The sequence below is a fragment of the Peromyscus eremicus genome, chromosome 4 (genome assembly GCF_949786415.1).
Source record: "Peromyscus eremicus chromosome 4, PerEre_H2_v1, whole genome shotgun sequence".
In the NCBI taxonomy this organism is placed as follows: Eukaryota; Metazoa; Chordata; class Mammalia; order Rodentia; family Cricetidae; genus Peromyscus; species Peromyscus eremicus.
In genome coordinates, this window is record NC_081419.1 from 27,597,351 (window position 1) to 27,614,753 (window position 17,403).

General features: G+C 38.5%; 1 non-coding gene across 1 annotated transcript; it reads right to left on the bottom strand.

The window, feature by feature from the left end:
• Positions 1-17,017: 17,017 nt before the first annotated feature.
• Positions 17,018-17,142, bottom strand: LOC131910181 (U6atac minor spliceosomal RNA). Its single transcript, XR_009379040.1, has one exon. It is a non-coding gene; the product is annotated as a U6atac minor spliceosomal RNA (small nuclear RNA).
• Positions 17,143-17,403: the final 261 nt, after the last annotated feature.

A 17,403-nucleotide genomic window follows, 5' to 3' on the forward strand; every position in this document is an offset into this window, starting at 1 on the left:
AGAGCAGGAGTTGTAGGATTGAAAAGCAATAATTAAAATGACCAGAAGTCTGCCCTTTTTGATCATCACCTCGAGCCAACAAAACTCGATGTCAATAGCAAACTTCTCTTCCTGGAATAAAATTAATAGAGAAAATTGTATTGATATGGCTCCTTGTTTTGTGTTGTATTTGTACAAAAATGTATTGATATGATTTTTGCTTTTGTTTTCTTTTGTCCTAAAATGGAGTCTCACTATTCAAGCCTGGCAGACCTAGGACAGAGATCTGCCTGCCTCTGCTGCCCAAGAGCTGGGATTAAAGGTATATACAACCATGTTGGTCTGGTTTCTAAATAATGTGTAGAATTCTTGAATTTCAATAACATCATCATAGGTTGTAAGTTTGCATATTGTATTGCTTCTATTTTAATAAAATTTATAGTCCACAATGGAAATTAATTTGTAAAACCCGCTTATAATCATTCACTACCTCAACCCGTACAGTGCCAGCTAACCAAGCTTGTTTTGAGAATAATTTCATAAGGACTGAGCAGCGTTGGAGCTTTGTGTACACATGTCATCATCCTATGCTATACTCAAGTGATATGTAGAACCAGCAGATGTGAAACTCACCCTGATGGAGTGACAGGATCGAACTCCCTCCCATTCTTTCTTCTTGTTTTTCTTTGTCTTTTTTTTTTTCATAGTCACTGTCCTAAGACCATTGAGAGTATTTATTCGTGAAAACAAACACATAAACAAAAACATCAACATTCAGGCAAGTGAGACTGTCAAAGCATCATCATTTTCCTCGGTAAATATGATTTTTAGTTCATAAGTAAAATATGGGCTGTAGTTCCAGTTTGATTCCTAGTGCCCGCTTGGCAGCTAAAAACCCTCTGTGACTTAAGACCCAGGGGATCCTATGTCTTCTTCTGCTCTTCTCAGGCACCAGACATGAACATGGTGCACAGATGTACATACCAGCAAAATGCCTTTATATGTAAAATTAATTAAAAAGTAAATAAATAAAATACTGTATTCAATTTGATTATTTTAACCACATTTATTCATTATTTGACTTGTTCTATATTGTTTACTTTTGATACATAATCTCAAACCAGCTATGCCCTGATCTTTCTGCCATCATCTTCAAATGCTAGAATTACAGATATGAATCAACACATCTATTTTTATGGTGGTGCTGGGACTGAACACAAGGCTCTATACATACATACATTTACCAACTAAACTATAACCTCAGCCATGGCTCATTATTTTGAATTAAAATAATGTGTATTACCAAATATTTTTTTAATAAAATAATGTTGCAGCCGGGCGGTGGTGGCGCACGCCTTTCCCAGCGCTCGGGAGGCAGAGCCAAGCAGATCTCTATGAGTTCGAGGCCAGCCTGGGCTACCAAGTGAGTTCCAGGAAAGGCGCAAAGCTACACAGAGAAACCCTGTCTCGAAAATCCAAAATAAAATAAAATAAAATAAAATAATGTTAATATATGACATAATTATCATTCATTATTATAAAATATCATTTTAACCAAGGGTAGCAAATGTTGTTGGAATGATTCAAAACTGAGTTCAATACTTGAGTACATCAGAAGAGATAAAATCCAAGATGCTCAGACTCCTATCCCTGCAGTACTATTGCCTACATTTCTCCAAAACTGCGCATTGGGAATGTGTTTCCATGATCTCTTTCTCAGCTTGTGTGTTATTGGTATGAAGAAAGCTAACAGATTTTTGTATCTTGCTACCTTGCTGAAAGTGTTCTTCATTTCTATAAATTTTCTGGTGGAATTTTGAGTATCTTTTATGTATAACATTGTATCATATCTTCTTCAAATAGAGTTAATTCCACTATTTCTTTTCTGATCTGTATCCCCGTAATTTCCTTCTCTTGTCTTATTGCTCCAGCTAGTGCAAAGGGGGTGGAAAAGTGAACATACCCATCTCATTCCTGTTTTAATGGACATGCTTCAAGTTTGTCTCCTTTTAGGATGTTGTTGACTGAAGATTTGTCAAATACAGTTTGTATTATGCTGTGGCATGTCCCACCCAGTCCTACTCTCTCTAGGACTTTTGTCATGAAGGCATGTTGGATTTTGTCAAAGGCCTTTCCTACCTCTGTTAAAATGTGTGGGTTTTTTGTTTTTTTGTTTTAAAGTCCATTTATATGATTTATTATAGTTAGTGAGTTATGTATGTTGAAACATTCCTCCAGAGTAAACTTGGGAGATAATCTATGGTATTCTTCAGAGAAATGAAAGGAAAAAAAACTCTAAAACTTATATGGAATCACAAAAGACCCTGAATGTCCAAAGCAACCCTGAGGGGAAAAAAAAACAATATTGGAGGTATTACTATTCCAGATTTCATGTTATATTAGAAAACTATAGTAATAAAAATAGTATGGTACTCATCCAAAATAGTTATGTAGATCAATGGAATAAAACAGAAGATCCAAGCATAACTATAGCCATCTGATATTGGACAAAGGGGCCAAAAATACACATGGAAGAAAAGCAGCATATTTAATAAATTGTGAAGGGAAAACTAGATATCCATATGGAGAAGAATGAAATTAGACCCATATCTACCACCCTGTATCAAAGTCAGTTTGAATTGAATTAAAGGCCTATTTGTGAAGCCTGGAATGTTGAAAGTGCTAGAAGAAAACATAGGCAGTACTCTATAAGACACAAGAATAGAGAAGTACTAACTCCACAGTATTCCATTTGTCCAGGAATTAAGACCAACAATTTGACAAATGGGACCTCATTAAACTAAAAAGCTTATGTACAGCCAAAAACAAAAACAAAAAATCAAAAAAAATAAAAAAAAAAACAAAAAAAAAAAAAAAAAAAAACCAAAAAAAAGCTTATGTACAGCAAAGGAAACAATCAACTGAGTGAAGAGGAAGCCCACAGAATATGAGACTCTTTACCAATTATAGGTCAGATAGAAAATTAATAAAGGATTAATATCTAGAATGTACAAAGAACTATAATAAAAAAAGACTTGTCTTAAAAAAATCAGCTATGAATCACAACAGAAAGTTCTCAAAGGTATAAATACAAATGGCTAATGTGTTCAACATCCTTAACAACTAAGAAAATGCAACCTAAAACTACCTTGTGTTTTCCACACATAATATCTGGGGCAGGTCGCTAACATAGTGAATTACAGTAAAGACGTACTGATGGACTAATGGATGGATGGAAACTTCATAGTATACTGAAGTTCATGATACACCAAGAATTTAAAGAGGTTGATATCATCATGGAAGATCAGCTGACTGGGGGAAATCATAATTAAATTTGTGGATGTGGGTTCTACGTTGGGTTAATTTTTATCTGCTCAAATTTAACATCCTGTGCCAAAGAAAAATTATTATTCCAAGTTTCTTGAGGCGTAAAGGAGAAAACACAAAGTACACACATTCATTTCCTGAAAGCTACAGTGGGGAGAGCGCGCAGTAACTCAAAGGCTGCTTTCTCCACAAACGCTGCTGGACCTCAGCAGTACGCAAGTTTGTTCTCTAAGCCTCCTCATTGCCTCGAGTTCCTTATCTGCTACCTAAATTATCTTAAAGAATAAGCAAATGATCATTGAGGAAATGAAAGGGTGCAATGCATGCAATCAATCTTTTGATGAATCTGTGTAATCATTACACCCAAAAGAGGTGAAAATGCTGGAATGTTTTGCATGTTTAAGAACACACCCACAAAAATATGCCCAAGGATCCAAACCTGCATCAATCTGTGCAAAGTTCATTAGCTCAGCTGATATTGGCTTCATTTGATCATTAGTAGCTTCACTTGTTAATATTCTTTAAAGTAGCAATTTTCATAGCATAGCTACCATCAACATCATCTAGAGGTCCTGTTAAAATGCAGATTACTGGGACCCACTTCCAGAATTTCTCACTCAGGCTTGAGATAGGGACAAAAAGCTTGTGGTTTTGATAATTACCAGTTTACATTGATGGTTCTGTACAAAGACCACACTGTGACACTCTCTGTCTTAATTGAACTATGCTTATGCACATGCCCCACCATCCACCAGCCCACATTGCTAACTCCAGCCTCTTGTAAGAGTGTCTCATATGATTCTACATGAATCATTACCTGGAAAACCCTTAATATTATAATCACTTTTTGTAGCTAGAATTTTCCTGGTCCTGCCTGGCTCACAGTCAGGACAAATCTCTCTCACCTGTCAGTCCCTCAGCCACTCAGACCCAACCAAGTAAACACACAGAGATTTATATCATTTACAAACTGTATGGCCTAATGGCTCAGGCTTCTTGCTAGCTGTTCTTATATCTTATCCCATTTCTATTAATCTATACATTGCCACATGGCTCATGGCTTACCAGTATCTTAACATATGCATCTCATTGTGGGGGCTGGCAGCGTCTCTCAGCCTCAGCCTTCCACTTCCCAGCATTCTCCTCTCTCCTTGTCCCGCCTATGCTTCCTGCCTGGCTACTGGCCAATCAGCACTTTATTTATCTATCAATCATCCACAGCAACTTTTAGTTGAGCTGCATCTATCATTAATAAGTATACAACTAAAGATAAATGTTAAAAGCAATCTAGTTGGTAGTGTCACATGAATGAATAGTAAAGTTTTTTCAAGACCATAGGTCATTTTACTAAATCATATCTAAGTGATGTTTAATATAAAATTAATGCAAATTCAATCTGCTTCAAAAAATAGAAATAATCATACCATTTTTGCACAATGAAATGGTTTATAATAGTATTTTATCGAGGTGGTTTCACTTTGAGGGTAGAGGCAGAGAAGTTGCCAAGATCTCTGATAGTAGAATGTTGACGTCAGAGATGTTTACAGAGTCTTCCAGGAAGTACCACAAACAAAAATGAAGGAGAATAAAAAAAACATAAGTTGCCAGAATGTCTTCGTTACTTTTCTATTGTTGTGACAAAACACCATGTCCAAGGCAACTTATTTAAAAAATTTTTTTTTTATTTGGGCTCACAGTTACAGAGGGTCCATGACTATCATGACAGGGAGCATGAAAGCAGGCAGGCAGGCATGGTGCTGCAGCAGTAGATGGGAGTTTACATCTTGATCCACAAGCATGAAGCAAAGAAAGCTAACTTGAAATGGCATGGGCCTTTTGAAACCTCAAAGCCCACCCCTAGTGACAAATCTCCTCTTACAAGTCTATACCTCCAATCCTTCCCAAACAGCTCTACCAACTGGCAACCAAGTGTTGAAATATGTGAGCCTATGGGGATCATTCTCAATAATTATCATAGAAAATGCAGCCCTTTAACTAGGGTTTATTGAACAAATAAATAAGAAAAATGAAGATTGGAAACCCAGAAGATGGAGGATAGTTAGTTCTTACTCTTGAACAGATTTGATAGTTTTGGGGCTGAGGACATTAGTCTCATGTGTAGAGTTAGAGAAAGGTGAGCCCCATAGTCTGCTGCATATAGTGGGACACAGGTACTCATCACAAGATTCCAAGGCTCCACTCATACAGACCACAATGAGGATGCAGCTCCAAAACTATGAGGAGCCCCCTGCTTAACTATACACAGAACATCTCTGAAGTACCTAGGAGCAAGAAGTTAGAGGGAGATCCTGGAAGCGGCCTTCACCTTCACCAGCCCACCTGCCCATGGATTTGTCTGCAGGCCTGTGTACCTACATCTGTGTTGCCTGTTTGCTTGTGCAATACTGTGTGCAGCATGTTCCTGGGTGCCTGCCCACAGCTGCCTACCCAGCAGTCTTTGCACAGAGTAAATGAAGTATGTCTTATCTGCCTGAAGCTCCTTAAAATCCCTTCAACCTGCTGGCTTCCCACAAGCTTTCTCTTCTCCTGACACTGGAGTTTGGGCCTCACACTTTCTCAACCAGGTTGACCTCTCTGTGGCCTTGACTTACTTCTGATTGCAGTAACCCTGAGACTGATGATTCCAGTTTATTGTTTGTGTTCCTGGAATTAACCCTTACACAACTGATCCAGCCTCTCTCAGATACTCTCTTGCTGTGACGTAGTTGATGGTTTAGGCTTTTTGTATCACAAAGAAACATATAAGGACGTAGTCTGCAAGTAAATATCTAACAGCCATCTTTCTGAAAGAAAAAAAAAAAAAAGCAGCACTGACCTGTAGTGTTTGCCAGTTTCTGTGGTGTAAATACTCCCACCAGGCCAATTTCAAACTACTGCCATGAAATCCCGGAGTAGAGCAGCAAAGAGTTCAGGGATCAGCTTTGACAAGTGTTGACCCAGCAGTTAGTAAAGCACCCCAAGGGGATGGGAGATGCTCACCTCTTGCAGTTCCATTCTACCTCTCTCTTGTCTTTTGTCTTTCCTTCCTTTTTCTGGTAACATCTCACAACTCCTTTCTCCCTTTCTTTTTATTGGCTAATTCTTGAGAATAGTCAATATCATTAAAAAATTTTACCAACTTTGCCTAGCCCTGACATATTCCTCAAATTCTAAAATTCTGTCCTCTGCTCAAAAAACAAAGACAATCAAGAGAGTACACAATTATTGTCACTGAATAAGTGTTGAAAGTTAATTGAGGCAAGAATAACTGTTGAAAGCTAATTGAGGCCTCTGGAGAAATTTGCTAGAAACTAAAACGTATCAAGGGCAAAACATTAGATTTGTCCTTAGGATGAGCCAATAGTTGTCATTGCCTTGTCTTCTACTTCTGCAAGACATCACAAAGTTTCCAGGAAGTCACTAAAACATGAGGATATAGACATAAGACACCAGTGCAGATTTAGATCTGCAAACCCAAGGCTGCCATGGAGTTTTCCTTGTCAAGTTTGTGTGGACATTTATTCTCTTTCATTGCAGATGAGGTTCAAAGCTCCTGTGGACAGGATTATTTCCAGAACAAATATGAGGCAACACTATATCTGTAGTAGCTTGAATAGGTTATGGACTCTATAAACTCATGTGTTTGAATGCTTGGCCCATAGGGAATGGCACTATTAGGAAAGGCCTTGTTGGAGGAAATGTTTCACTGTGCAGGTGGGCTCTGAGGTCTCATATATGCTCAAGCTAGGCCCAGTGTGATGTTGCTTCTGCTGCCTGTGGATCAAAATGTAGAACTCTCAGCTTCTTCTCCACCACAATGACTGCTTGCATGCCACCATGCTTCCTGACATGATGATAATGGACTAAACCTCTAAACTGTAAGCCAGGCCCAATTAAATATTTTCCTTTATAAGAGTTGCCATGCTTTTGGGAATCCGGTGCCTGTGATGTGGCACCTTGTGCAGCGTTGGTACAGTGGGAAGGGGCTTGGACCTGCCTAGGCTCAGTGTGCCAGGCTCTGCTGACTCCCCATGGGAGACCTTGATTTGAGGGATGTGGGGATGTGGGGTGGCTTGGGAGGGAGGGCTGGAAGATGGGAGGAGGGAGGAGGGAGGGTCTGTGGGTGGTATGTAGAATGTGTAGAAAATTTCTTAATAAAGAAAAATGGAAAAAAAAAAGAGTTGCCATGGCCATGGTATCTCTTCACAGCCATAAAACCCTAACTAAGACAACATCTTGCAAGGTTTTCCTTCCTAACCTGTTCTAGTTCCCCTCAGCATTCTTTCCAATGCCTTTATAATTGAGTCTGTAGCCCTGGATCTTATCATCTGCACATCATCTTCAGCCCAAGGCTGTAGCTAAAGTTTTCCTGTGCCCCACTGGGTCCTGAAGACACTCAGACCCAAGTAAACACACAGAGGCTTATATTACTTATTACTGCTGGGCCATTAGCTCAGGCTTATTACTGACTAGCTCTTACACTTAAATTAACCCATAATTCTTATCTATATTTAGCCACGTGGCTTGGCACCTTTTCTCAGTTCTGCCTTGTCATCTTGCTTCCTCTGTGTCTGGCTGGCAAGTATTGACTCTGCTCTTCCTCTTCCCCATATTCTTTTAGTCTGCTCACTCCACTTATACTTCCTGCCTGGCTACTGGCCAATGAGTGTTTTATTAAACCAGTGTACAAAAGTGTTATCCCACAGCATGAGGCTCTCCTGTTAAGAAGAACACAACACATAAACATCTCAGGCTAAGTGAGTTTCTACCAAAGAGTAGGCAGGGCCCATAAAGCCATACCACATAGAACATACTGTAGGCTGAATTCCAATTCAAGGCCTCCTTTCAACTGCTTAAGAATTAATAGTCAGGTACATCCCGGAGAGAACAGAGTGCTCAGATCTGCAGACCAGTAAGAACACTCTTTCAGGAAGGTGCATTTATAAGTTTTCTGCCTAGTTTCAGAGACAGAGAATCATGCTTATTATGGAACTCATCTTATTCTTAGGCATGAATTGTATAATTCAACTCTCAGGAATCCACAGCAGAACAATTGCTTCATATTAGTGCAGCTTCATTTTATGCTCTGTTCTTTAAATGTTCACCTCTCTGTTTGGGTGCTCTCAACTCCTAATAAGAACACTTTGAAAAGAAGGCAGCATTGTGAAACAACCTTGGATTTAAACTTCTGGGTGGATAGTAAATGAAGGAGTAGTGCCATCTCTTCAAAAAGCCACTGAACTCTAAGGGAGGCCACATAAAATGCTCTGTTTCCAAACAACTTTGCTTGGGGTGATATATATGCCCCACTTTCTTTACCTGGCTTCTGCTATTGAATTTTTGTTCATTTATTTCATTCAAATCAGCCTATATATATGCTGCCCTAGTTTGGAAATAGTTAAAAGACGATCACTTTGCAGGTGTTGCATGCATTGAAAATGTGTGCAATAAAATACAGAGACAATTAAAAACTAATTGTTTGCATAGAATGGACTAATCCTACTATAAAGGGCTTTGTGCATTTAGAAAAGTACTTCATTTTGAAAGTACAGTTCGCATGTTATTTATTTATTATAATTGAAGACAAGACAAGAAAATAACCAAGAGAAGAAAGAAAATTGAAAACATATGAAAGCTAAAAAGAAGTACTTTTCATTGGAGATAATAAATGCAACCATTGAACCAAATACTAATAACAACATCACTGGCAAAAATCTCTAATGGCACAAATACTGTGGGCTCCTCTTTCGAGTACTTTAGCTCATACTGAGAATATAGCCAAACTTCTCTCAACGGTCCTCTAAAGGTAACCCAGCTAATTCAACTCCATCTTAGTTGTAGAGAACACTAGATAGAAATAAAAGTGCAAATTCTGTGTCCCTGGCTGGCATGTCAAAATCACATCCTGCTAATATGAAAATCCATTCATCTTTGATCTGGGAGCTGGGAGGGGTAGGAGATTAATGTGGGAGAAGGGCAGATGGCCAGACTTGAAGGTGATATGCAGGATGCTTCAAGTACAGCCTCTGCCTTCCATCTATCTGGTTTTAAATTTAATCTCCACCCCTCAATATCTGTGGACTTGTGGGAATTGTTTAACTTATCCAAGCCTATTTCATTCTCTGTGGGGTGAGCATTTGTTACTTACCTGTACAGCATTTCATATTAAGCCAATGTGATGTGCTAACACAATATCTATACAAAATAAACTCTGAGATATTAATTATTGTTAAGACTGACCTATGGGCTTGAGGCACAGTGGTGATACATGAAACTGACTCCCAGACAGGACTCATTCACTATGGCTCAATATCTTCTGTCAGCACAAACAAAAGCAAGAGCTGTTCCCCTCAGGGAAGCACAGGTCTGGGTGATTGGCTACAAAATTACCTGTGACTGCTGGGCCACTATCAGCCATAGCCTGAGTGATCAGGAACTCTTGGGATCCCTTCATAAAATATTATGAGGTGTCTCAAGGGGTTAATAAAAGGGGGTTGCTAAGATGAACACAACTTGGAGCCATGTCTCTGGTGTCTCTAAAAAGTTGCAGAAGTTACTTCAAATGAATCAGTACCCCAAAGAGTACTGGTTTCTTCCTCATGCTGGATCCAGCCTCATATTCTGCCAGAGCATTCGGGATATGGCCAAGTTCATAACTGTTCTCTAATATGCAAAAGCATAGACTACAATGTGATGGCTTAAATTTAGACAGTATTGTGGAACATAAATATATGTATGTATATGCATAAACATACATATTCCTTATATATTCCACATATATATGTTGAAGCCTTAACTCCCAGAATGGCTATATTTGAAGTAGGGAGTTGAGGCTTTACAAAACTATGATGAAGCTTTGACTGGGCCCAGGCTGAGATTTTTATATTCTCTCCAGATTCAAGTTTATAAACTCTAAACACTGGCCATAACCCAACCTTGAAATATCCCTAGCTGGAACCAACTGTGTCTTATCCAGTTTCCTGGCTTCTGGACCTCTATTCCCATGTCCCATCTGGCACAGTGGACTTTTTCAAGAATGAGAGAAGAAAGTGGAACCACAAGTAACCTTGACAGCTACTCCCACAAGTGGGTATCTACCCCAACACATGAGTGCCCATACTGCCTTGTGCACATTACTTGGCATTTCCACAGGTTCTGAAGTTAGAAAGCCACCCATCAGAACTTCTCATGAGCCAGTTTATGGCTTTCATCATACCATTTAGAAATACATGAAGTTCACACCCAAATAGGTAGTAGGTGATGGCCTTTGAGGACAAAGTGCAGCCCATCAGGACACATAATACTAAAATTAGAACATTAACTATAAAAATGGCTAGTAGGCCATGAGAAATATGTCTCTGTTTCTGGGAATCAAAGAGTAGTAGATACCTAAATTCGTAAAATAAACAAGAGCTCTCTTTAGAGAAAATAAAGGTCTAATGACAGACTGGAGATTTTGGAGGCTTAATTTCAGCATTCTTTCAGTACAAACTGCCTCTTGGATTTTGCCCTAGTTCTTATATAAGCCATGCTGCCCTAGCAAGCCCAGGCTAATAATCAATTACTCATGCTAATTCTGAGAAAGGAAATGGTGTATACGAGAAAAATACACACACTGAAAAAGACTGGTTCCTTTATATAGAGAGAAGCATTGGATATAATGAAAGGAACAGAGCTCTGCAGAGCACAGAATTATAGGCAGTAAGTGTTTCTGCATTGAGCAGATAGTTCTCGGAAGACTAAATAAGAAAAACAGTAGGGTTTCCCTGATATGAGGACAATGTGGGACAGGTATCATGGCATAAGCCCTGCTTAATCCCATCCTTCATAATGTATCATGTGCCCCAACTAGAAGCTTTCTTTTTCAGTTAACTTTGTTATTTGGTTCTACCACATTAAGTCTCTGCAAAGGTTGTCCAAAACGTGAGGAGAAATACCAGACCTATCAGCAAAGCCGTAATGTCTCCAAGGAAATGATGACATGTTGAGCATGAGGTAAGGCTAACACCATCCTAAAACTGGATCAAAGATGAGATAATAAATGCCGAGGAGCTCTGGAAGAATAAAGCAGCATGCTTCTATGTGCTGCTACTGTTAATGAGGAGGGTTGGGTTCAGACCACAGGATCTCCTGGCTGGACCCAAGGTCACACAATCAGACCTCAGACACAGAATAGACAGTTCCTGTCCTGACTGAGGAGCCAAAACCTTCGTCATCCTTTCTGTGTAGACCCTGAATCCTTAATGTCACTCAGAAAGCTGTGTCGTTCTTCCAAAGTTTCTGCTAGTTTCCGAATGAGCCTTAGGTGATGTCTTAGTTAGGGTTTCTATTGCTATGAGGAGACACTATGACCAAGGAAACTTTTATAAAGGAAAAACATGTAATTGAGGTGGCTTACATTTTCAGAGGCTCAGTTCATTATCATCATGGTGGGACACGGCTACATGCAAGCAGACATGGTGCTGGAGCATGAGCTGAGAATCCTGCATCTTGCACAGGTAACAGTAAGTCAACTGAGACATTGGGAGGTATCCTGAGCATAGGAAACCTCAAAGCCCACCCCCAGAGTGACACACTTTCTCTAACAAGACCATACCCACTCTAACAAAACCACACCTCCTAATAATGCCACTCCCTATGAGCTTATGGGGGCCAATTACATTCAAACTACCACAGGTAAGACCTTTCATTCACATCTATTTAGAACATCTCCCTGGGGATGTGGGGGGGAGGCATGCATCTCTAATATCCTTGACCTTAATTATTGTTTTCTATTATGTCTTTAAACTATTTAAGTTCATTGCACTAAACATAAGGACTCACTTTTAAATTAGGAATCAACTCAAGACACCAAGCAAGTGGGAGCCTGGTGAGTCTTCTGGACTTTAGTGAGATGTTTTTAAACTAAACCACAGCAATGCCCCTAGATACAAAAGGCTTTGCCTAACTTCATTTTTTCCTGGAAATCTTCTCCTAGAAATACTAGAACTTTGAAAGTTATTCTCTAATCTACCATTCCTTTACCCTGCTACCTGCCAAGCAAACATTCTTAAACCACAGTGTTTAACTATGAATACTACACTAAAGACAAGACTGCAAAATCAAAACAAAGTGTTTTAGGTAAATGAAGCACCCAAAATAATCTTAATTATTCATCCCTATTTTCATCTTCATTTATACTGAAAGCACAGTGGCTAGACTATAGAAACTACAGCCACAGGTTCTCATGGATCTCTAATAAGTATATTGATTAGCACTGACTACCAGAGCTTAATCATAAAATTCTGTCTTAAAAGAAGCATGGAACCTACAGGGTCTTTAAAGGCCACATCGTTCAACATCTACATCACAGATGAAGTATGGGAGATGCAGAAAAATCTTCTACCTTTGGCCACACAACTGCTCTATAACCTGACCTTTCTGATGTGCTGTTCATTAAACCAAGAGGAAAGTTTGCCTGTCCATCTCCCCACCCCCACCCCCAGAAAGTAAGCATTTTCCCTGATTCTGAGACATTATATCTTTGCTTTTCAGATACTCCAACCACTAGAAAACTAGTGAAAATCATCAGTATAATTTTTTAAAATTAGATGTCATAAAAATTTTAAGGTTTCTTTTTAGAGGAAGATAACAGAAGGTCACGTGAATTAAAATATGTATTTAATTATGAAAATTATTCATAATTAATATTAGATCACAGAATGCAGTGAAGTAGCAAGGATTTGGAGAAAGGCTTATTACCACCACCCTCTTCCACCTCCCACCCCCCCACTGCTCAGTCACAGCATGGCAAATAGCTATTCGGAAACGAAAACTCTCATAAATATATATATGCCATCCTGAGTACCCCTCCATTTCAATAACACTAATTGCCCTTTTTTCCTTGCTGCTCCTAGCCATATTTCTTGGAAAACAACAGCTGTGTTTATTCAAATAGCAGCATACTGATGACTTGATGATAGGGTAATCTGCTGGAATTCCAAGTGTGACGGTCCCAGAGACAACTTCTCAGCACACCAGAAAAGTATCCTTTGCACAGTACAAAGCTTGGGAAAGGAATCCCCACTTTGTTAGCACGACGGACAGGGTGTTCCTTATTTCAATTTCTTCCAGTGAGTATCATGTTTTCTTGTTCTTGCAAAATTATCTTCCCGTGCACCATTGTCAAAAAGTAAATCTGCAACATGAACATTTTCACTCCAATAGCTTCGAAGCAAAGGATTAAGCAGTGCCTTGAATTACAATGAAAACAGACGCAAGAGTTAGTTCAAAATCAAAACAGTAAATTCCACTTGTTATTTTCTCTGAATCAATGGGCACTGGAGGGGATAATAATAGAGTCAGAAGTCATTTACTGGTAAAACAAAATGAAACAAAACAAATGAACAAACAAAAACCTAAATACCCATGGGAATGTAATTCATTAGCAAAGATTAAGCTCTCACTGCAGCAAGGGTTAAATTCTCACATGACCTTAGTCATCTTCCCTGATGACTAGCAACATGTTGCCACCCAGTGTAGCACCTATAAAGCATGCTTAGAAATAAACTAAGTTCCAAAATCCTGGTCAACATTTAAAAATAATGAAATAGTTGGCTTCTTTCAGTGAAGAAAATGTGTATAATTTGGGAAGTTCTCGATTTTTTTCCTCAGATGGTATTTATCAAGAACTGAATTCTTTGCTGCAGGTGGAATGACATCAGCTTAAAGGACAGACTTCATATACTGGTGATTATATTTAAAATGGTAATAGCAAATGTGCATAAAGCACAAAATATTTTAGGTGTCCTCTTATGTACTTTAATGTACATTAGCTCTTTCAGTGAAGGGATTTTTCGGTTTCTTTCAGATAGGAAATTTGAAGCACACATGTGTTACCTTTTTGCCCAAGGCCACCCAGAAAACAAGGGAAGGAGTGAGGCTTTGCCTAGGCCTTTGACTCACTCCATGGCCCATATTCTTCATCAGGACACTACACCACTTCTAAACAAATAATATGAGGAGAGTGGGATACACATCAAGTACTGAACACAAAAACCATTACAGGGAATGATAACCACTTATGTGTAAAAAGGATTTACCTAAGAACTGTATATAAGAAAGGCCATGCTAATGGAGACTGGATTTGAGGGGTCTATGTGCAAACATTTTGATGTACAGATATATCTGATGCATGAGAGATTCAGAATTAACCAAGGAAGCTGATCTCCAGCAAGGAGCTTGGAACTTTTTCAAGAACACTATTCTGTGTTTCCTGAAGAGAAAAACAGGAAATGGGCTTCTAAAAAAGTCTGTTCAGGTTGAGTTGGACTCTCAAAAGACTTCCTTGCCAAAGGAGTTACTAAAAGGATTTATGGAAATTGTTCTTTTAGATACATTTGCATTTTGTTTGGTTTGGTTTGGTTTTTTTAATACAGTAAAATGCTACCAGACTGTACTGGTTTAGTGAATTCCAGAAAGAGACCAAACTCAGCCCCATGAGGGTATTTTGGTCTTTGGAACAAAGTGAGATGAGCATTCAATTCAGCAGACACTGAAGTCACACTCTGTTTCTTCTCTTGCTCTAGAATATTCTAAACATCACTAAACAGATTCCAAAACTCTTCTGTATAGGTTTTATCTGCTGCAGGTTTAAAGCAAAAACGTCTACAAGAAGAACGGCAATTAGCTACCATACATGAGAGACTGTCTCCTAAATTTTTATGGAAATTCCTCAGAAGTTAGTAAAACAATATTATCTTCTTCTCTTTTCTCACACATAGGTATACACACAAGCCACAGAAACTACTCTGCACGTATATGTGTGTTTCTACCTAAATGTGTACTTATTACATATTTATATGTATCTATAAATACATACCCATGAGTACTATTGTTTTCTCTTTGTGTGTGTATGTGTGTTAATCAGCTTTCTATAACTACAAAAAAATAACTCTGATAAATTACTTTGTAAAGAAAATAGGTTTATTGTGGCTCACAGTTTTGGGAGTTTGCATCTATTATGAACAGGTGCCATTGCTTCTGGAAACAGTACATCTCAGTTGGAACACCTGGAAGATGAAGTCTCTTTACCTTATGGTGAACAAGAAGTGAAAAGAGAAAATGACAAATGTCCCACAACCCCCAGCAAGAGAACACCTCTGTCTTAGGGTTTGTATTGCTGTGGAGAAAGACCATGACCATTGTAACTCTTATAAACGAAAACAGTTAATTGGGGGTAGCTTAAAGTTTCAGAAGTTAGTTCATTATCTTCATGGAGGTATGCAAGTAGATATGGTGCTGGAGAAGGAGCTGAGAGTTCTACATCTTGATCTGCAGACAGCAAAAAGAGTCTGTGTCCAAAATAGGCATAACTTGAGGATAAGATACCTCAAAGCCCGCCTCACAGTGACATACTTCCTCCAACAAGGCCACACCTACTTCAACAAAGCCACGCCTCCTAATAGTGCCACTCTCTGTGAGTTTATAGGGGCAATTACATTCAAACTACCACAACCTTCAATTACCTAACCCTTCTAGTGGGCCATACTTCTTAGAAGTTTCTAACCAAGTCTTTAACAGGTGGGCCTCTAGGACCTAGTCCAGAGCAATGTGTGTAAAATGATAATTATGGTAGGTATAAAAATCAAAAAGCAGCCAGGCATGATGGCACAGCTTTTAATGCCAACACTTGGGAGGCAGAGGTAGGCAGATCTCTATGAGCCACCTTAGTCTATAAAGTGAGTTCTAGGACAACCAGGGCTGTTACACAAAGATACCCTGTCTTGAAAAACACAAAGAAAGAATCTAAAAATACAAATTGGTCACAGAATATTATAAATTCCCAAAGGAGCTGAAGTAGTAAGTAAAGATAGAAGTAAAGAAAACGTTCCAAATTTGGGGGAAAAAAAGTCGTAAATCCATGTATTTCTTAAATAGTTCACTATGTCCCAGGAAATTTTAAGCAAAAATATCAATCTAGAGAAATGCTTGAGAAATAATTTTTAACACCAAAAAAATCTTTTAAGTACTTAGAAGCATCTATGTGCATTATATGTGAACATGATACTCAAAAGAACAAAAGAAAATTTACTTTCAAACTTCTGCTTTGTATACTAGAGAGTGCAATGGACAAGAATATTCCTCTTTGATTCCTTATCAGTTTTCAACAGGATTTTGAGAACCATTTGACAACTACAGAAACAGATGAAGATTGGCTCCGCCAATATAGTGCTGGAGTGGGGGGGGGGGGGGCGGAGGCGGTGCTCTTCTGTTTTGGTCCTTAAATTGGTTGATTTTGTGAAATGATTTGGAAACCTGCAATCTCACTTTGTCTTCTCTTGATCTATAAGATTCTCATGGTATGATGATGACCCTTACTGTTCTTCCCACCTGATATGACCTTTTGTTTTTCCTCCTTGCTAATTTTAACTTTTTCAGAACCCCAAATGAAATAGCTGTTATTTTAAGGCCTTTGTGTTTCAAGAAATAAATCTATTTTGGCTTATTCATTTATTTATTTATTTATTTATTTATTTATTTATTTATTTATTTATTTATTTATAACAGACAGGTAATTTCTTTTTTCTTAAAGTTGGGGCCTCACTATGTAGCTCTAGGCTGGCATGAAACTTTCCACGTAAACTAGACAGCCCTTAAACTTGACTCTAAAGATTCACCTGCCCCTGTCTCCTAAGTGCTGGTATTAAAGGTATCCACTACCACACAGCCTAAAAAACAGTGGTTAGCTATCACAAAGTAGATCATACTACCTTAACCATATGCATCCCATTAGACCCAAGGGCCCTTCCATCCTCCTCTATGGAAATCTGAACCTTCTCTCTTTTCATACAATACATCAAAAATCAGCTAGCTAATTTCATTAGAAAATTATTTCAACACATTATGGAACAGGTAATTCTATATGCTATAGATAGCTAAGATATATAATAAGAATATATAGCTTTAGGGAAGACAAAATAGAAAGTTCCCTATTTCCCTCATTAATAACTTCTAATAACATTGGAAATTATATATCAAACATGAGAAAACTCCACAAGTAAGAGAGCAGAAGATAGACTGAACCATACTTAACATGACAGTGAGTTCCCTGTGCTT